Here is a 12,915-nt window from a genome sequence, read left to right on the forward strand (position 1 = left end):
GGCTCTGCCTCACAAATTGTTCATAGATGTGAGTTTCTGGGACTTGAGAAGAAGATTGTGTTAAGCATTTATGTTAAGTTCTTCTCTCCTTAGTCAGAATCAACGTCTGTGTCTATTTGTTCTGTGCATTGACCAGCATACCTTTAGAGGCCAACTTTGGTGTATTTTAAGTTCTCCTTTCTATAGATCTGACCCCATGTCACCTCCTACGTCTTGCTAACTCTAGGTTGAATGTGGTGACATTGGTGTGTGAGTGTGTCTGGGTGTCTGTGTGTGTGTCTCTGTGTGTGTATGTGTGTGTATTCCCTTTTCAACTTCTGGGGAAACTTGGGATAAAGAGATAATTTCTCAGCCTCTCCTTTGCAGAAGAAAAACACTTTTTACATATCAGCATGCCAATAGGGTCTGTCTTAGGCCTAGGCTAAGGACAGAGACGGCCATATGGTATGATGTGAGCAGCTCAAGAAAGATTCTCTTAACCCAGAAATATCGTCGGTATTGGTTGGTCCCCAAAGCCATAGATTTCTGCCTCAGATCTCAAGTTTTATGCAAATACCCTATGAAGTTAAACATAATAAGCTATTGCCTTTCAATAATTCATAGTAGCACTCATTAATAAATGGCCTTGGATCATTGCCAAATGTCAATCATATGAGCAGAATTTTGTTGAGGGAATTGGTAAAACAGAAGAATGCAGAGCCCAGAGAGCTAGGAAGGCAGGGATAAGGCAGGACAAGACAGGGCAGGGGGATGTGAGTAACCCTGAATGGGGTTCTTAGGTACTTGCAGATCAGAAAAAGGGAAACAGTGTCAATGCTCATATTTAAATTTTACCTAAAGATAGCTTGAAAATGGGCATAAGTAAAATCCTGTCACATTACCAGTCTAGCTGAAAACCCTAAATTGAGCTTGCATTCTTTCTGGCATATGGCTGTACCCTGAAACTTGTTGAGGGCTGCAAATATGTTTCTTGACTTGCTGGCATAGAAGAACGCTGTGAAAATGAGAACTTGTTTGGCACCACCTGAGAAACTTAATCCTGTTAAGTCTCCCTGTATCATGCTTAGGAGAGCTTTTACACTAGTGAAATCTTTTCCTTGTTTCCTAGAGGCAGACTGTGTTACATCTGCATACCCAGATTGGGAAAATTCTGAAAAAGGATGTCCTTTCCTATCACAGTGTGTGGGGGGGGTGCTTAAATGCTATTCAACATTATAGCACTTAGGCCAAGTTACTACAATTTTGCCCCCAGTTGTAGTATTATGTTCCCTTCTTCAAATAAGATGCTACTTCTGGGAGAATAGCAGCTAGAGTATTCTTTTTGAGTTGATTCTTTGGGAATGGGAACCATTGAAAGCATCTTGAATGAATTCCAACTATCAGAAAAAAGCTAGACCAGGGATGAGATCAAAGATGCCTGGCCTGTGAAGGATCTGAACTCAAGATGTTGCCCTCTTCTTCAGCTTTATGCTGAAGCCACACAAATTATTAGGCAAGAAGGTGGTAGGGAAGATTCTAGATAAGGGCTGCTGTGAAATACAAGAAAACAACAGAACAACAAACCTGGCATTACAGTACAGTTTTCATTCCCAATGCATGCTTTTTATTTTGTTTTTTGAATCTAGAATGCTAAAGTGAAAATCGGTTATCTCGTCCCCTCACTTTGCAGACTACTTAAGGCCCAGAGAGGTTATCTGCTCTTCCTGAGCTCACATGCTAGGATTACACCAAAGGTAGAACAACCTGTCACTTAAGTTCTTTATCTTTCATTATATACTATCCCAGGAACAGAAGATGTCCTTTTGGGAAACTGAATAGAGGAAAGAGAAACATGTTACGTTCTTAAGTCTTGAAATTCCATTGCAATAATCATCAAGACACATATTTTTGAGAGTTAGGGGGCCCAGAGGTAATTTCCACTTTCAGATTTTGCAGGAAAATATTCTCATAATGTATTGAAAGAATAAGGTGCTATTAACTTCATTACACTTTTTATTTTATATAATCAAATCATTGAAGTGTTGAGTAGAAATTATAGCTCCCTTGCAATGGCTTTTACATTTTTAGACTGGAGGAACCACAGAATAAAGAAACTCACAGTCCAGAAACTGAAAAAAGCTCAAACTGGGGAAAACAAGTTTGTGGTCCTTAGTCACGTGGCATGGGGGAGGGTTTGAGTGTATGTGTGTGCACACATATACATGTCCATGTATGTGTGCCCTGGTAACACACTGAAATATTCATTGATGGTGATTTTTTTACTTTATTACTCACCCTTTTAAAGGGGAAAGTGATACGTAAGTGAAACTGAAATGAAAAATATGTTTCATTGTGGGGGGTAAAGGCCCAGAGAGAAAGACAAGTGACTACAAGTTTGCCTCCACCAGTAGTAATGTGCAGAGTAGCCGTATATACATTCATGGCAAGTATACAGTCTTCTCTCTGATAACAATAAAAATCACCCCAGAAATCGAGGCCTCTTCTTGAACCAAAACTGTTCAGCCGTTCCCAGGATACTTTTTGATCAGAAAAAGTCATCATGTCACACTGTGCTCTTTTATTTGCAAGACTCATTCCCGGGCTGCCCATGTAGCTGTTTGACACTTGTAGCTGTGATAGCATTTAGCTGATGAGCATGCTGGAGCATGAGTTATCTTTCTTACCAGCTCACATTTAAGTAACAAACATTCTCTTTTTAATTTTGGGGAAATACATGTAGCTTTTAAGCACAGATGAGAGTAGTAGCAGTATGAATTTCTTCTTGGTCCCCTCTTTTCTTCTCCCCCACAAAAGGAAGGAAAAACATTTGCCACACTAAATCCTCAGCTCCGACAGCAGTATAGCTTTATAAGCTTGTAGAGGAAAAAAAGGACGTGCACACATCCCTGAATTCATCCTTCAGCCTCTTGACTGTTTGTATCCAAATCATTATAGTAATCAAGCCTTCCACAACATTCATAACACAGTCAGTCAAAAAGCGCTGTTGAAAACCAACTATGGGGATGTGCTGGATGGTTTCCATTTTCCCTCCAGATCCACTCTTTTTTCTTCTCTACCTGGCCAATCATCCCTGGAGGATGCACCACATGGACTTGCCTTCTGGCATCTGGTTGGGTTGAGCCAATGGGAGAAAGAGGTCCTACTGGTCTCCTGGCAGGAGATCAGAGGTTGAGGTATTTGTTCTCCCACTCTCACCCTGCCTGGTCATGGACCACAAGAACTAGGCACCTTTGCCTAAAGTTGCAGCTTTTGTTGGACACCCTCTCCCCAGAACTCCAGCTATAGTTAGAACCACCACTCTATAGATGTTCTAGCACATTTTCTTTCCCCATACCTTAAGGATTCTTCATAGTAATGGTTCTTGGATGTTGTTAGCCCATCTTTTGTTGGTTTGACTCAGTTCTGTCCACAATTCAGTAAACAGTCCCTTTACCAAACTCTCCTCAGTTAGATGCTTTGAATGTGCCATCTCTTTTCTGCAAGGTCTCCCTGGCTGATACAGGGGGATAGGCTTCCTCAAGTGCTTCTAGTTTATCTGGGAAAGCTGTCCTAATAAGCAGGAAAAATATCATCACATGGAGATGAACAGTGTGGCACTGACAGTAGTAGGAGCTGAGGTGACTCTGGGAAGATGTGAGGAGGGGCCATGGGGAAGCTGTAGGTACAGCTGTGCAACTACGTGGAGGGGCCATGGGGGAGCTGTAGTTTGAAGCTACAGAGGGAATTTGGTAACTGTGGACTGAGGGAGTAGAGAAAAAAGATGCAACCCAAGGATATTGGTCCTGCATCCTTTGGTGCCAATTCATGTGATTACTGAATTTTTTCTCCCAGGGAAACTTCCTCCTCATATTGAATTTAAATCTCTGCTGTTTTATCTTCAGTTATTTCCCCTCTATTTAGTGACTAGACATAATTCTGAAGCAGGAATCAGCAAATTCTTTCTATAAAGTTCCAGATAGTAAACATTTCAGGCTCCGCAGGCCACATGAGTAATTACAACTGCTCACCTTTGTTGTAGGAAGACAGCTGCCTCTGAGGACACATGATCAAATGTAGCTATTTTATCTACAAAAAAACTTTAATTACAAAGACAGGCAGTAGGCTGGATTCTAATGGCTATCCGCATGCATAAGAGCAATGGGAATTTTGAAAGTCCTGGTTTACGTTTCCTGGATGCTGATTTTCTAAGTAGTGATTTGTGTTTACCCTCAGTATATGTGATATGCGGGCAGGCACAGGAACAGGTTTAGGCCGTTATCAAAGGTACATATACCCCAGTAGGAAGAATAGGGGGACAGAAAAATGTTTAGAAGGCATTTTTCTAAATATTTAGAATATATTGACATAGAGTATGTTCAACCTTGCTGATACTTTTTCTAAATGCAAAATAGAGGTATTGCTGGTGTTGCTCAGTACAGCCTACAGCTAGTGGGTTATGAATACTAAGAAAACAAAAGTCTTCATTCTGTACTGCTTCAGATATGACTGGATCTTTCTTGAATCTCACGGTTCTCTTGTTAGACCTCCTCTTACCATAGGGATGCTGTACAGAGCCCAGATCACCAGCTTCCTATAGAAGGTTTCCAGCTACTCTAATCTCAGTCCCCCTTGATCATGGCTACTGATGGAAGCTTATGTAAAGTACTGTTTGCCTTGTGCCCCTGGCCACTGAGAACATGCCAAGTTGTCCTCTGGGAAGCCTGATCTTTGTTCTCTGATATCAAGATGGTTTTGAGATTTCCCAAAGGAGCATCAAGTCAGAGAGGGCCAAAGAATGAGAAGGAGTTTTTCTTTTCCTCCAACTGCCTCATTTCCTCTAACTGGGCTATTATTTCCGTGTCTCTTAGATGTACTTAGAACGGAGACCATGGCCTGAGCCAGGTGTCAGAAGATAGGGTGATGTCTGAGAATCTAGTGAAGGCCATTTTTAGGAGAAAAGCAACTGGTGGAGAATAGACTAACTTTGACCTGGTTTAGCAGCCTTTCCAAAGTGTCATGCTGAAATTTTGACTGTGCCCCCTTGAGAGTGGGCAGAGGTGGAATTAGAGACGTGTCAGACCCTTAGACAAGTATCTACTCGGTGAATCTGTCCACCAGCTGAGCTCAGCCCACCACTGCAGGTCCAGAAATGCAGGTGAAGTACCCTGCCCATCTGTTCTCCAACAATGCAGATCTCCGGGTCCCATGGATAGAGCTGGGAGCAGATAAGCTAGGAGGAGGCAGGGAAGGCTGGGCCAGGTGGGCACCACCCACAGGTGCTACTTGCTGCAAGTCTTGAGGGAGCCCCAAAAGAGTAGAAAGAGATCAGATCCTAACAAGAAAAGTCTTGGAGGGCCATTGGAGATCTGCAGCAACACTGGTGCTGCAGACAGAGTCTGAACGGAGGACGGAAGTAGACTAGGTCCAAACAGTGCGCATAGAGCGTGTCAGCAATGAGGATGGCAGAATCGAACATCAAAGCCACTTTAGCAGACAGCTCAGTATATTCACTCAGTGAATCATGCATTAAGTCTCAACCAGGATGGCTTCCTTCCCTTAGTAATAGTAGCTGAAATTTATGAAGGCTTAATATAGGCCAGGCATGCTGCTCAATACTTTATATGGAAACTACCATTTAATATTTAACAACAACCCTTTAAGGTAGGAACTGTAATTACCCCTATTTTACAAATGAGAAATCTGAAGCTTAACAAGTTCATCAACTTCCTCAAGGCAATAGAACTGGTAAGAGGTAGAGCTGGGATTTCACTTTAGGTCTGGGGCTACCCCCAGACTACAATGCATCTGCACAGCTAACAGCTCTGAAGCAGAAAACTCCTTTATGCCCGTGACTGGGAGCTCCTTCATGGTGCTTCACAATGTGAAAGAGCATCAGCTACCTCAACAGGACTAGACCATGTGCATTAGCATGTCTGCTGTATCTGTGCCCACTGACTAGCCTGCAGTTTAGAACAGTCTAGATCAGAGGGAAGCCAGACTTAGTTTCAGCAAAACAATTGACAAAGGAGTGGAGGTGGGAGGGGGAGACTTAAAAGGAATATAGAATGTGGGTCTAGGTCTGTTTTCTGATCTTGTGATTTTCTGATGAACCAGACCTTGGAACCAACTTTAGAAGAGATTGCGATTTATAACAGTGTGTGTGTGTGTGTGTGTGTGTGTGTACGTGTGTGTGTGTGTGTACACACATACCCATATATATACAGTTTTGTGTTTTTATTCATATGAGGACTGATGATGGCATGTTCATGTACAAGGTGGAGTTATTGACTAGAATGAGAGAAGAGTAGGGAGAACCTGGTGAGTGATGGGGCACTTCCAGCATCTAGCCATCCCCCAGCATGCAGTGGGGTTTATTACTTGAGTGATGGCCCTACCAAATGGCTGCACATTCCCTCTGCTGGGCCACTGACTGATGGAGGTGAGTAGAGAGTCAGCAGCATTTCCCCTGAGGAGATTCTGGAAGAAATGCCATTTGTCTGCCCAGCACTTGCAATTGGTGCTGCCTCCTCTGACATTGCCTGAAGGAGGATCCACCTTCATTGTGGTTGTTACTCATTCTGAATGGCTCCTTTGCTTCCTTCTCTCCTTCCTTTCATCTCTGAAAAGAAGGCAGGCTGCCTGCCATCGAAGCCACATGTTCTGGAGTTCTTATGAACACGCCCCTTCCTGAGCTGGCATAATACCTACTTCTGGCCTTTTCACATTCCACAGGCCAGTGTGCCCTCGAACAGGGTTTCCCAGCCTCGACACTATTGACAGTCTGGACCTGATCGTTCTTTGTCATGGGTGCTGTCCTGTGTATTGTAGGACGTTTGTTGGGGTACCTGGCTTCTACCCATTGGATGCCAGGAGCACCCCTCCCTCATTGTGACAATGAAAACTGTCTCCAGACATGGCCATTATGTTCCCTGAGCAGAAAAATCACCCCTGACTGATCTCAACTGTAGGTTTCCTGAGGGCATGGGCCATGTCGTATTCACATTGGATTCCTAAAGTCTGCCACATAGAAAAAGCTCAGTAAAATGAATGAATGAGTGGGTGAACTTAGCAGTGAGCAGCTGCTTATGAACCAAATGCACAGTTGTGGGGGTGCTGAATATGGGATAAAGGGGGCCCACATGCAGCAGGCCCAGGGTGCTGTTTGGGAAGGTTGGAGAGAGGAAATGGCATGCTGCTTTTCAGGTTTGCCCAAGGATGATTCTAGTGTGTGTGTGTAAAGTTTTTTGTTTGTTTGTTTTACAATAGAGATTATTAATATGGTGTCCTGGATTCTCTTGAGTCCCAAGGTGCTTGATAGGGGAGATTTATGAAAAGACTTCCAGGGCTTTGAATTCTCTGATATATTTTATGTTATATGCATTTGTACATTTTTCTGGGGAGTGAGTCTGTAGGTATAATTAGATTCTGACAGGAATCTGTGAGGCAAGAATGGTTAGATAGCTTCACCTGCCATTAGTGCTGACCATAGCATCTGCCCATGGATGGCTTCCCTTGCTGGAGTCATGGAGCAGGAACTCGGGTGACACCTGTTTCATTCAACTGTATTCAGCTGCTGTGATAAGCGTTGTCTGCCAGCATCAGAGGTAGTTCTGTGCATCCTTGTTGTCGCTGAGATCACTACATAAAAACAAGAACTGGACACATTTTGAAAGCCTTTTATAAATGCTGTGTTATGGACAGATGGTGAAATGAGACTGCTTCTATAGCAGAAATAAGTACAAATGAGTAGAGATGTTTGCTTGGCATGTTCTGTGTGTTCTTAGGGCTCCAAGATCTGTTTGTCATTCTCCTGTTGTCTCACCATCTTTCAACAATGGGAATCATCAGATCATACAAGTTTCCATGGCAACTGAGTTTTCCGCATCATCCTCTGGCAGCCTAGGATCGTTCCCATGGCAGACTCTCTAGTGCTTTGTCCATAACAGGAGGTAGAGCTTTCATCGATCCCCTTAGAAGCTGGTCCCAAACCTAACAGGCATCTGGGTGTTCTCTCTGATAAGTGCCTGCTCTTCTTTTTCGAGTTTCTCATTGATCAGCACAGGAATGGAGCACCTACTGGGTCTGAAACATAGTGGAATGAGTGCTAAGAAATGTAAACTATGATTTCTGCTTTGCAAAGCTTTAAAAAAAATCTTGTCACATATACACAATTCATAATACCAGGAGGTATACAGTGGTGCAAACAAGAAGACTGATGGGGTTACAAAGAGGAAGTTGTTCTTCTGGCTGTATTAATCAGGGAGGGCTTCCCCAAGGAGGAGGGCTTTCATATCTTCCTCCAATAAATTGGTCCAAATTTAATCTGTGGTGTCCCTGAGTTCCCTGAAGCAGAAATTTATTGAGAAAGCCACAGTGTCTAAAAGAATGGGGTGTGACTCCAGGGTGCCTGGCTTATACTTGAGAAATTGCCAAGACCCTAAGCAAGGTCTACTATAATCTTGAATTATTGTCCTAACTTTCCTCTTGCCGCCTCTGGCCACCCCTCCTGACTCCTCTATTAACATTCTCTTACCACCAATTCCTGGTGCAAGGCAAAATGCATCACATAGCTAAATCATTTTCGTATCTTTTCTTCTCATTCATTTATCAGTGTATGCTGTACAAGCTATATATATATTAGCTGTATTTCAGCAGCCTAGGTATCTTACGCTAATTTACCACTCAGCAGTATAGTTCATTATTATCAATTAATATTTATTAAATATCCACAGGGTTCATGGTCATGAATGGAGCAGCATTTCTCATTACTTCATGTTGCATTGCCATGTTCCATTCCTCTGGCTCACTTTAACCAGTATTTATGATCTTTCTGCCAGTTTTCATGCAGCCCTCATCTCCAGCCCAATTTCAATTAATATTTCAAAAGGAAATCCAGGAGCCATCATATTCAAATGCTTCAGTTAACACCAGATGCACTGCCTCCATTCTGTCCTTTTATACACTAATTTTGCACTTCTCTCCTAACATGGAATCCTATTTGTCTGGCCTGCTCACTCTAAGCCCAAAAAGTGGTTCCTCCTGGTTTCTTTACATTCCAGGCAGTTCCAGATGTTTCCTCCTCATAAATTTCAGTTTCTTAACTAGGCTTAATGGATCATAATTGTCCGTTTCCGAATATGCCCCTGAAGTTTGCTTGCCTTCTGTCTTTCCGCACCTTTTTGGTTCTTGGTTTTAAGCAGTTGTCTTCAGCTTGGTAGGTTTCCTAATGCAATTAATTCGTTGACTGCTCTCATGCACATAGATGTGTAGAGGGAAATAAAATCATTTGGTTTGGTGAACTCTGTGGTCCATCTGTCAGAGCTGGCAGATAAGTAGGCTCAAGGGCTGTTGGCCTTTTTGTGAGGAGGAGCTGTTTGCAGAGGCCTGCGGTTTTTGGAGATGGAGTGGCCATGAGGCTGGCAGCGATCCAGCTTGGGTGGGTGAACGCTGAGAGCAAAGTCTGTGAAGGCACCAACTCGGCAGACTGGGATGAGGCCAGTGGTGTCCTGCCTTCCTCCCGGCGTTGACTCCCGGCTAGACTGTGGGTGTGGTAGGTAGCTATGTGGAGATCTCCTGGGCCCAGTTTGGTAGGTCCTTGAGGCAGAATATCTGACCTAATTTCTGTTTGGTGAGGTGTGGTGAGAAGGAAATGACTGAAAGAGAGAGCCTGGTCTAAAGTAGTTAGCCTTCCTCATCCTCTTAGAGGATTTGATTAACTTCCCATCATTTGTCTACAAAGACAAAATCAGTAATATTGTTTTCTTGTTTACTGCATGAAGGTCCTGGAAGGAGATACATTGCACACTCATGCCAGGTACTGGAGGAGAGTTTAATAAAGGGCCTCTTTAAAAGGGGTGGCAGGATATAGAAAGGGCAACAAGATAATAATGGAGCCCCCTGCAGCTAGCAACAGTGGGGAGTCATTGCCACTAGGCCTAGAAAGTGGCTATAGAACCATGTGGCTATAAGGAGTGAGCCACTTGGCAGGAAATGCCACCTTAGGTGGAGGGATATGGCCAACCGTGCTGGCCCTGCAGCAAGAGGATCAGGACATGAACACTCCCACCTCATTCTCCTCCCACTGTCTTGTCCCCTGTTGGTGCCTCCATTGGCTGAACCCAACTGGAAGCCAGAGAGAATGGGGCCCATGGAGTGCTCTGGGCCCAGACCAGGGCAGGGAAGGGTGACGGGTAGATTTGGAGAGGCCAAATGAGTGTATCCAACACATGGACTCTATAAAATAATATACTCTGCCACCCTCTCTTCTCACATTTCTGGGCTGAGAAAACACTAGCCCATTTTAAATATTTTATTTGAAATAGATTTTTGTGTGTTGTTTTCCAGTTTATTCCCTTGGACTTGTCAATTTGGTTTTACCAGACAATATGATGTGGCACCTTCAGAACACAAGTTACATGTAACCAGTGACATGGTCTTCTCTTCAACAGTCCTGATAAAAGTTTTGTGATGCTGAGGTACAGGGAGGGTGGTCTAGTGGATTGATCACTGCATTAGAACTGTGTAAGTCCTTAGACTAGAGCTGGAGTTGAAATGTTTGGTAGATGTGTGGCCTTTAGCATGTTTCTTAAACTCTCTGAATATCTATGTCTTCAATGGTGGGACACCATGATGAGAGATGTTGTCATTAAGTGAAATAAAGAACAAGAAATTGTTTTGGAGGCTGGGGCACCCTATGCAAAGGAAATATATTATGGTAGGTGCAGCTCCTATCTGCTAAACTCCAAAATTTCTATCAAATATAGAAGTAGCAGTGGCAGCCTCAGGAAGAAAGCTGTATTAAGAACCTGCTGTGTGCAAAGCACTAATTTTAAAGGGCACAGTGGAAATAGATACCCTGTAATGCAGTGGAGAGAGCATGAGTTGGATGGAGAATGCGGCTGAACTGGGTTTGAATCCCAACCTGCCTCCTACTGCCTGTGTGAGTTTGGCCATGTCACCTGCCTTCTCTGAGCCTCCATATTCTCATCTATTAGTAGAGGTGATCATCTCTTATCCAAGGGTTGTTGAGTGAATTTAGGGAAAGGACTCACAACACAAATAGGGCATGCAGTACCGTGCCTGGCATGCAGGCTTCCCTACCCTGGAAACATGTGGACCAGCTGATGTGGCCATTCCAGATGGAAGCTTTCTTTGTCTGTACATGGAAGGAAGCATTCAGAAAAGATTTTTTTTAATGTTTGGTTTACATATATACATATATGATGTTTAAAAGTGGAATAGCGTATCCATGATATTATCTGCCAGAAATGTTTACCCAGGTGTTTACTACAGGTCATGTCTGACCAGCCTCAAATTCCTTTCTTCTTAGTTCAGTTGCTCAGTAGTCCCCTATTAATGAGCTGTACACCAGACTTTCTTATATGGAACATTCTGTTTTTCTGGAAATCTTGGCCTCTTGCTCTCAACCCTGAAACCCAGCCAGCGTCTATTTATAACAGGTAATTTTATTCCAAAACCTTCCAGAAGCGCCCATAGTCTTCCAAGCACATGCACAATGACTCCCTGTGCACAAGGTCCCACTGGTTCTCCTTGCTCCAGGCACCATGCTCCTGATAGAACCAGGCTGGATGACTGGCCTGAGGAACCCTCCTTTGTTGTCTTATGCCTTCAATTGCTTTAAGCTCTGCCAGCTTAGAGCAGTGGGAGATGAGTTTTGGGAGGGAACTGGGTAACATTTCCCATCTGACTGCCTTTGCTTCGATAGGGGGAAAAAAGACTCAGAGGGGTCAAAATGGGAACATTTTTCCACTACATAGGGAGAAGGAAAGAGGAAACAGGGTCCCAGTGGCCTCTTGCCAGGCCCCAGGAATGCACCAACCCTGGGAACTGGCCCCTTGCCAGCCTCCTCAGAGGCTGCTGACTTGGGAAAACTGGCTATCTGGCTGCTGCCAAGAATGCAGACAATGGTCTTTTGGATATTCTAGCTTTTGAAAGTTTGGCTTTTGTTTTATTATCACCAAAGGTAACATTTATTGGGCACCTATGTAAGCATGCCAAAAGATAAAATGCATGATTGGAAGTCAGTGTAACTTGAATCAGGCAGAAACACCAGGGTTCTCTTATAATATTTTCAGCCTGCTTCTAATTTGTGCCTAATCCTCTGCTCTGGTACATTGCTATCTTAAACGCATGTGCTGAATGGTACTGAAATTCTAGAATTAAAGGTGCTAAACTGAGCTATAGTATGTCACCTGGAAGGCTGGACATAAATGGAATCAGTTTGTCCAATTATCATCTGGTTGAGAAAGGACTTTGAGAGAATGAGGCACAGAACAAGTGTGTTCTGATGAAGGGAAATAGGCCAATATCCAGCAGGTGGTTCAGGACAGAGTAGCTTGACATAAATAGAACCCAGAATTCTGGGATGGCAAGAGTGGGGCCAATTAAACACCCCCCTCAATGTGTGATCAATTTGTATGAAATAATGATGATGATGTTATTGAGTAATCAGAAGGCATTAGAATATTCCATATGGTTTTTCATTCTCATCTAAATTAGTAGAATTGATGATGATAATGTGGCAACTAACATTACAGTAGAGTACTGGACTGCAACTTTTAATTTGTATTAGCTCATTTAATTTTCACAACAACTCTACAGTGAGGTACTATCATATCTTCATTGTACAGATGAAGAAACTGAGGCTCAAGAATTAAATAACTTGTTTAAAGTCATAGGACTTGTAAACAGCAAGGTCTGTCTTGCTGCAAAGCTCATGTTGCTAATATTTGCACCATCCACACATATCTCATGCACATTTCAGAGTTGAGAGGAGCTGTGTGGTTTTCCTTTCCTATGGTGATGGGTTGGTTACTCCCAGGTACCATCTTCCTTAAGGTTCAGTGCCATAGCTTCAGTGGCTATTTTACAGTGGCTCTTCTCAAACACGTCCCCCTCTGCTTGGGGTCCTTTGAT

General features: G+C 43.3%; 1 protein-coding gene across 1 annotated transcript in view; it reads left to right on the forward strand.

Moving 5' to 3' along the window:
• NCKAP5 (NCK associated protein 5) overlaps positions 1–12,915 on the forward strand; it is a 990,316-nt gene that overhangs the window by 157,111 nt on the left and 820,290 nt on the right. The gene's annotated exons all lie outside the window — the stretch shown is intronic.

Source organism: Nomascus leucogenys, chromosome 20, assembly GCF_006542625.1.
Source record: "Nomascus leucogenys isolate Asia chromosome 20, Asia_NLE_v1, whole genome shotgun sequence".
In the NCBI taxonomy this organism is placed as follows: domain Eukaryota; kingdom Metazoa; phylum Chordata; class Mammalia; order Primates; family Hylobatidae; genus Nomascus; species Nomascus leucogenys.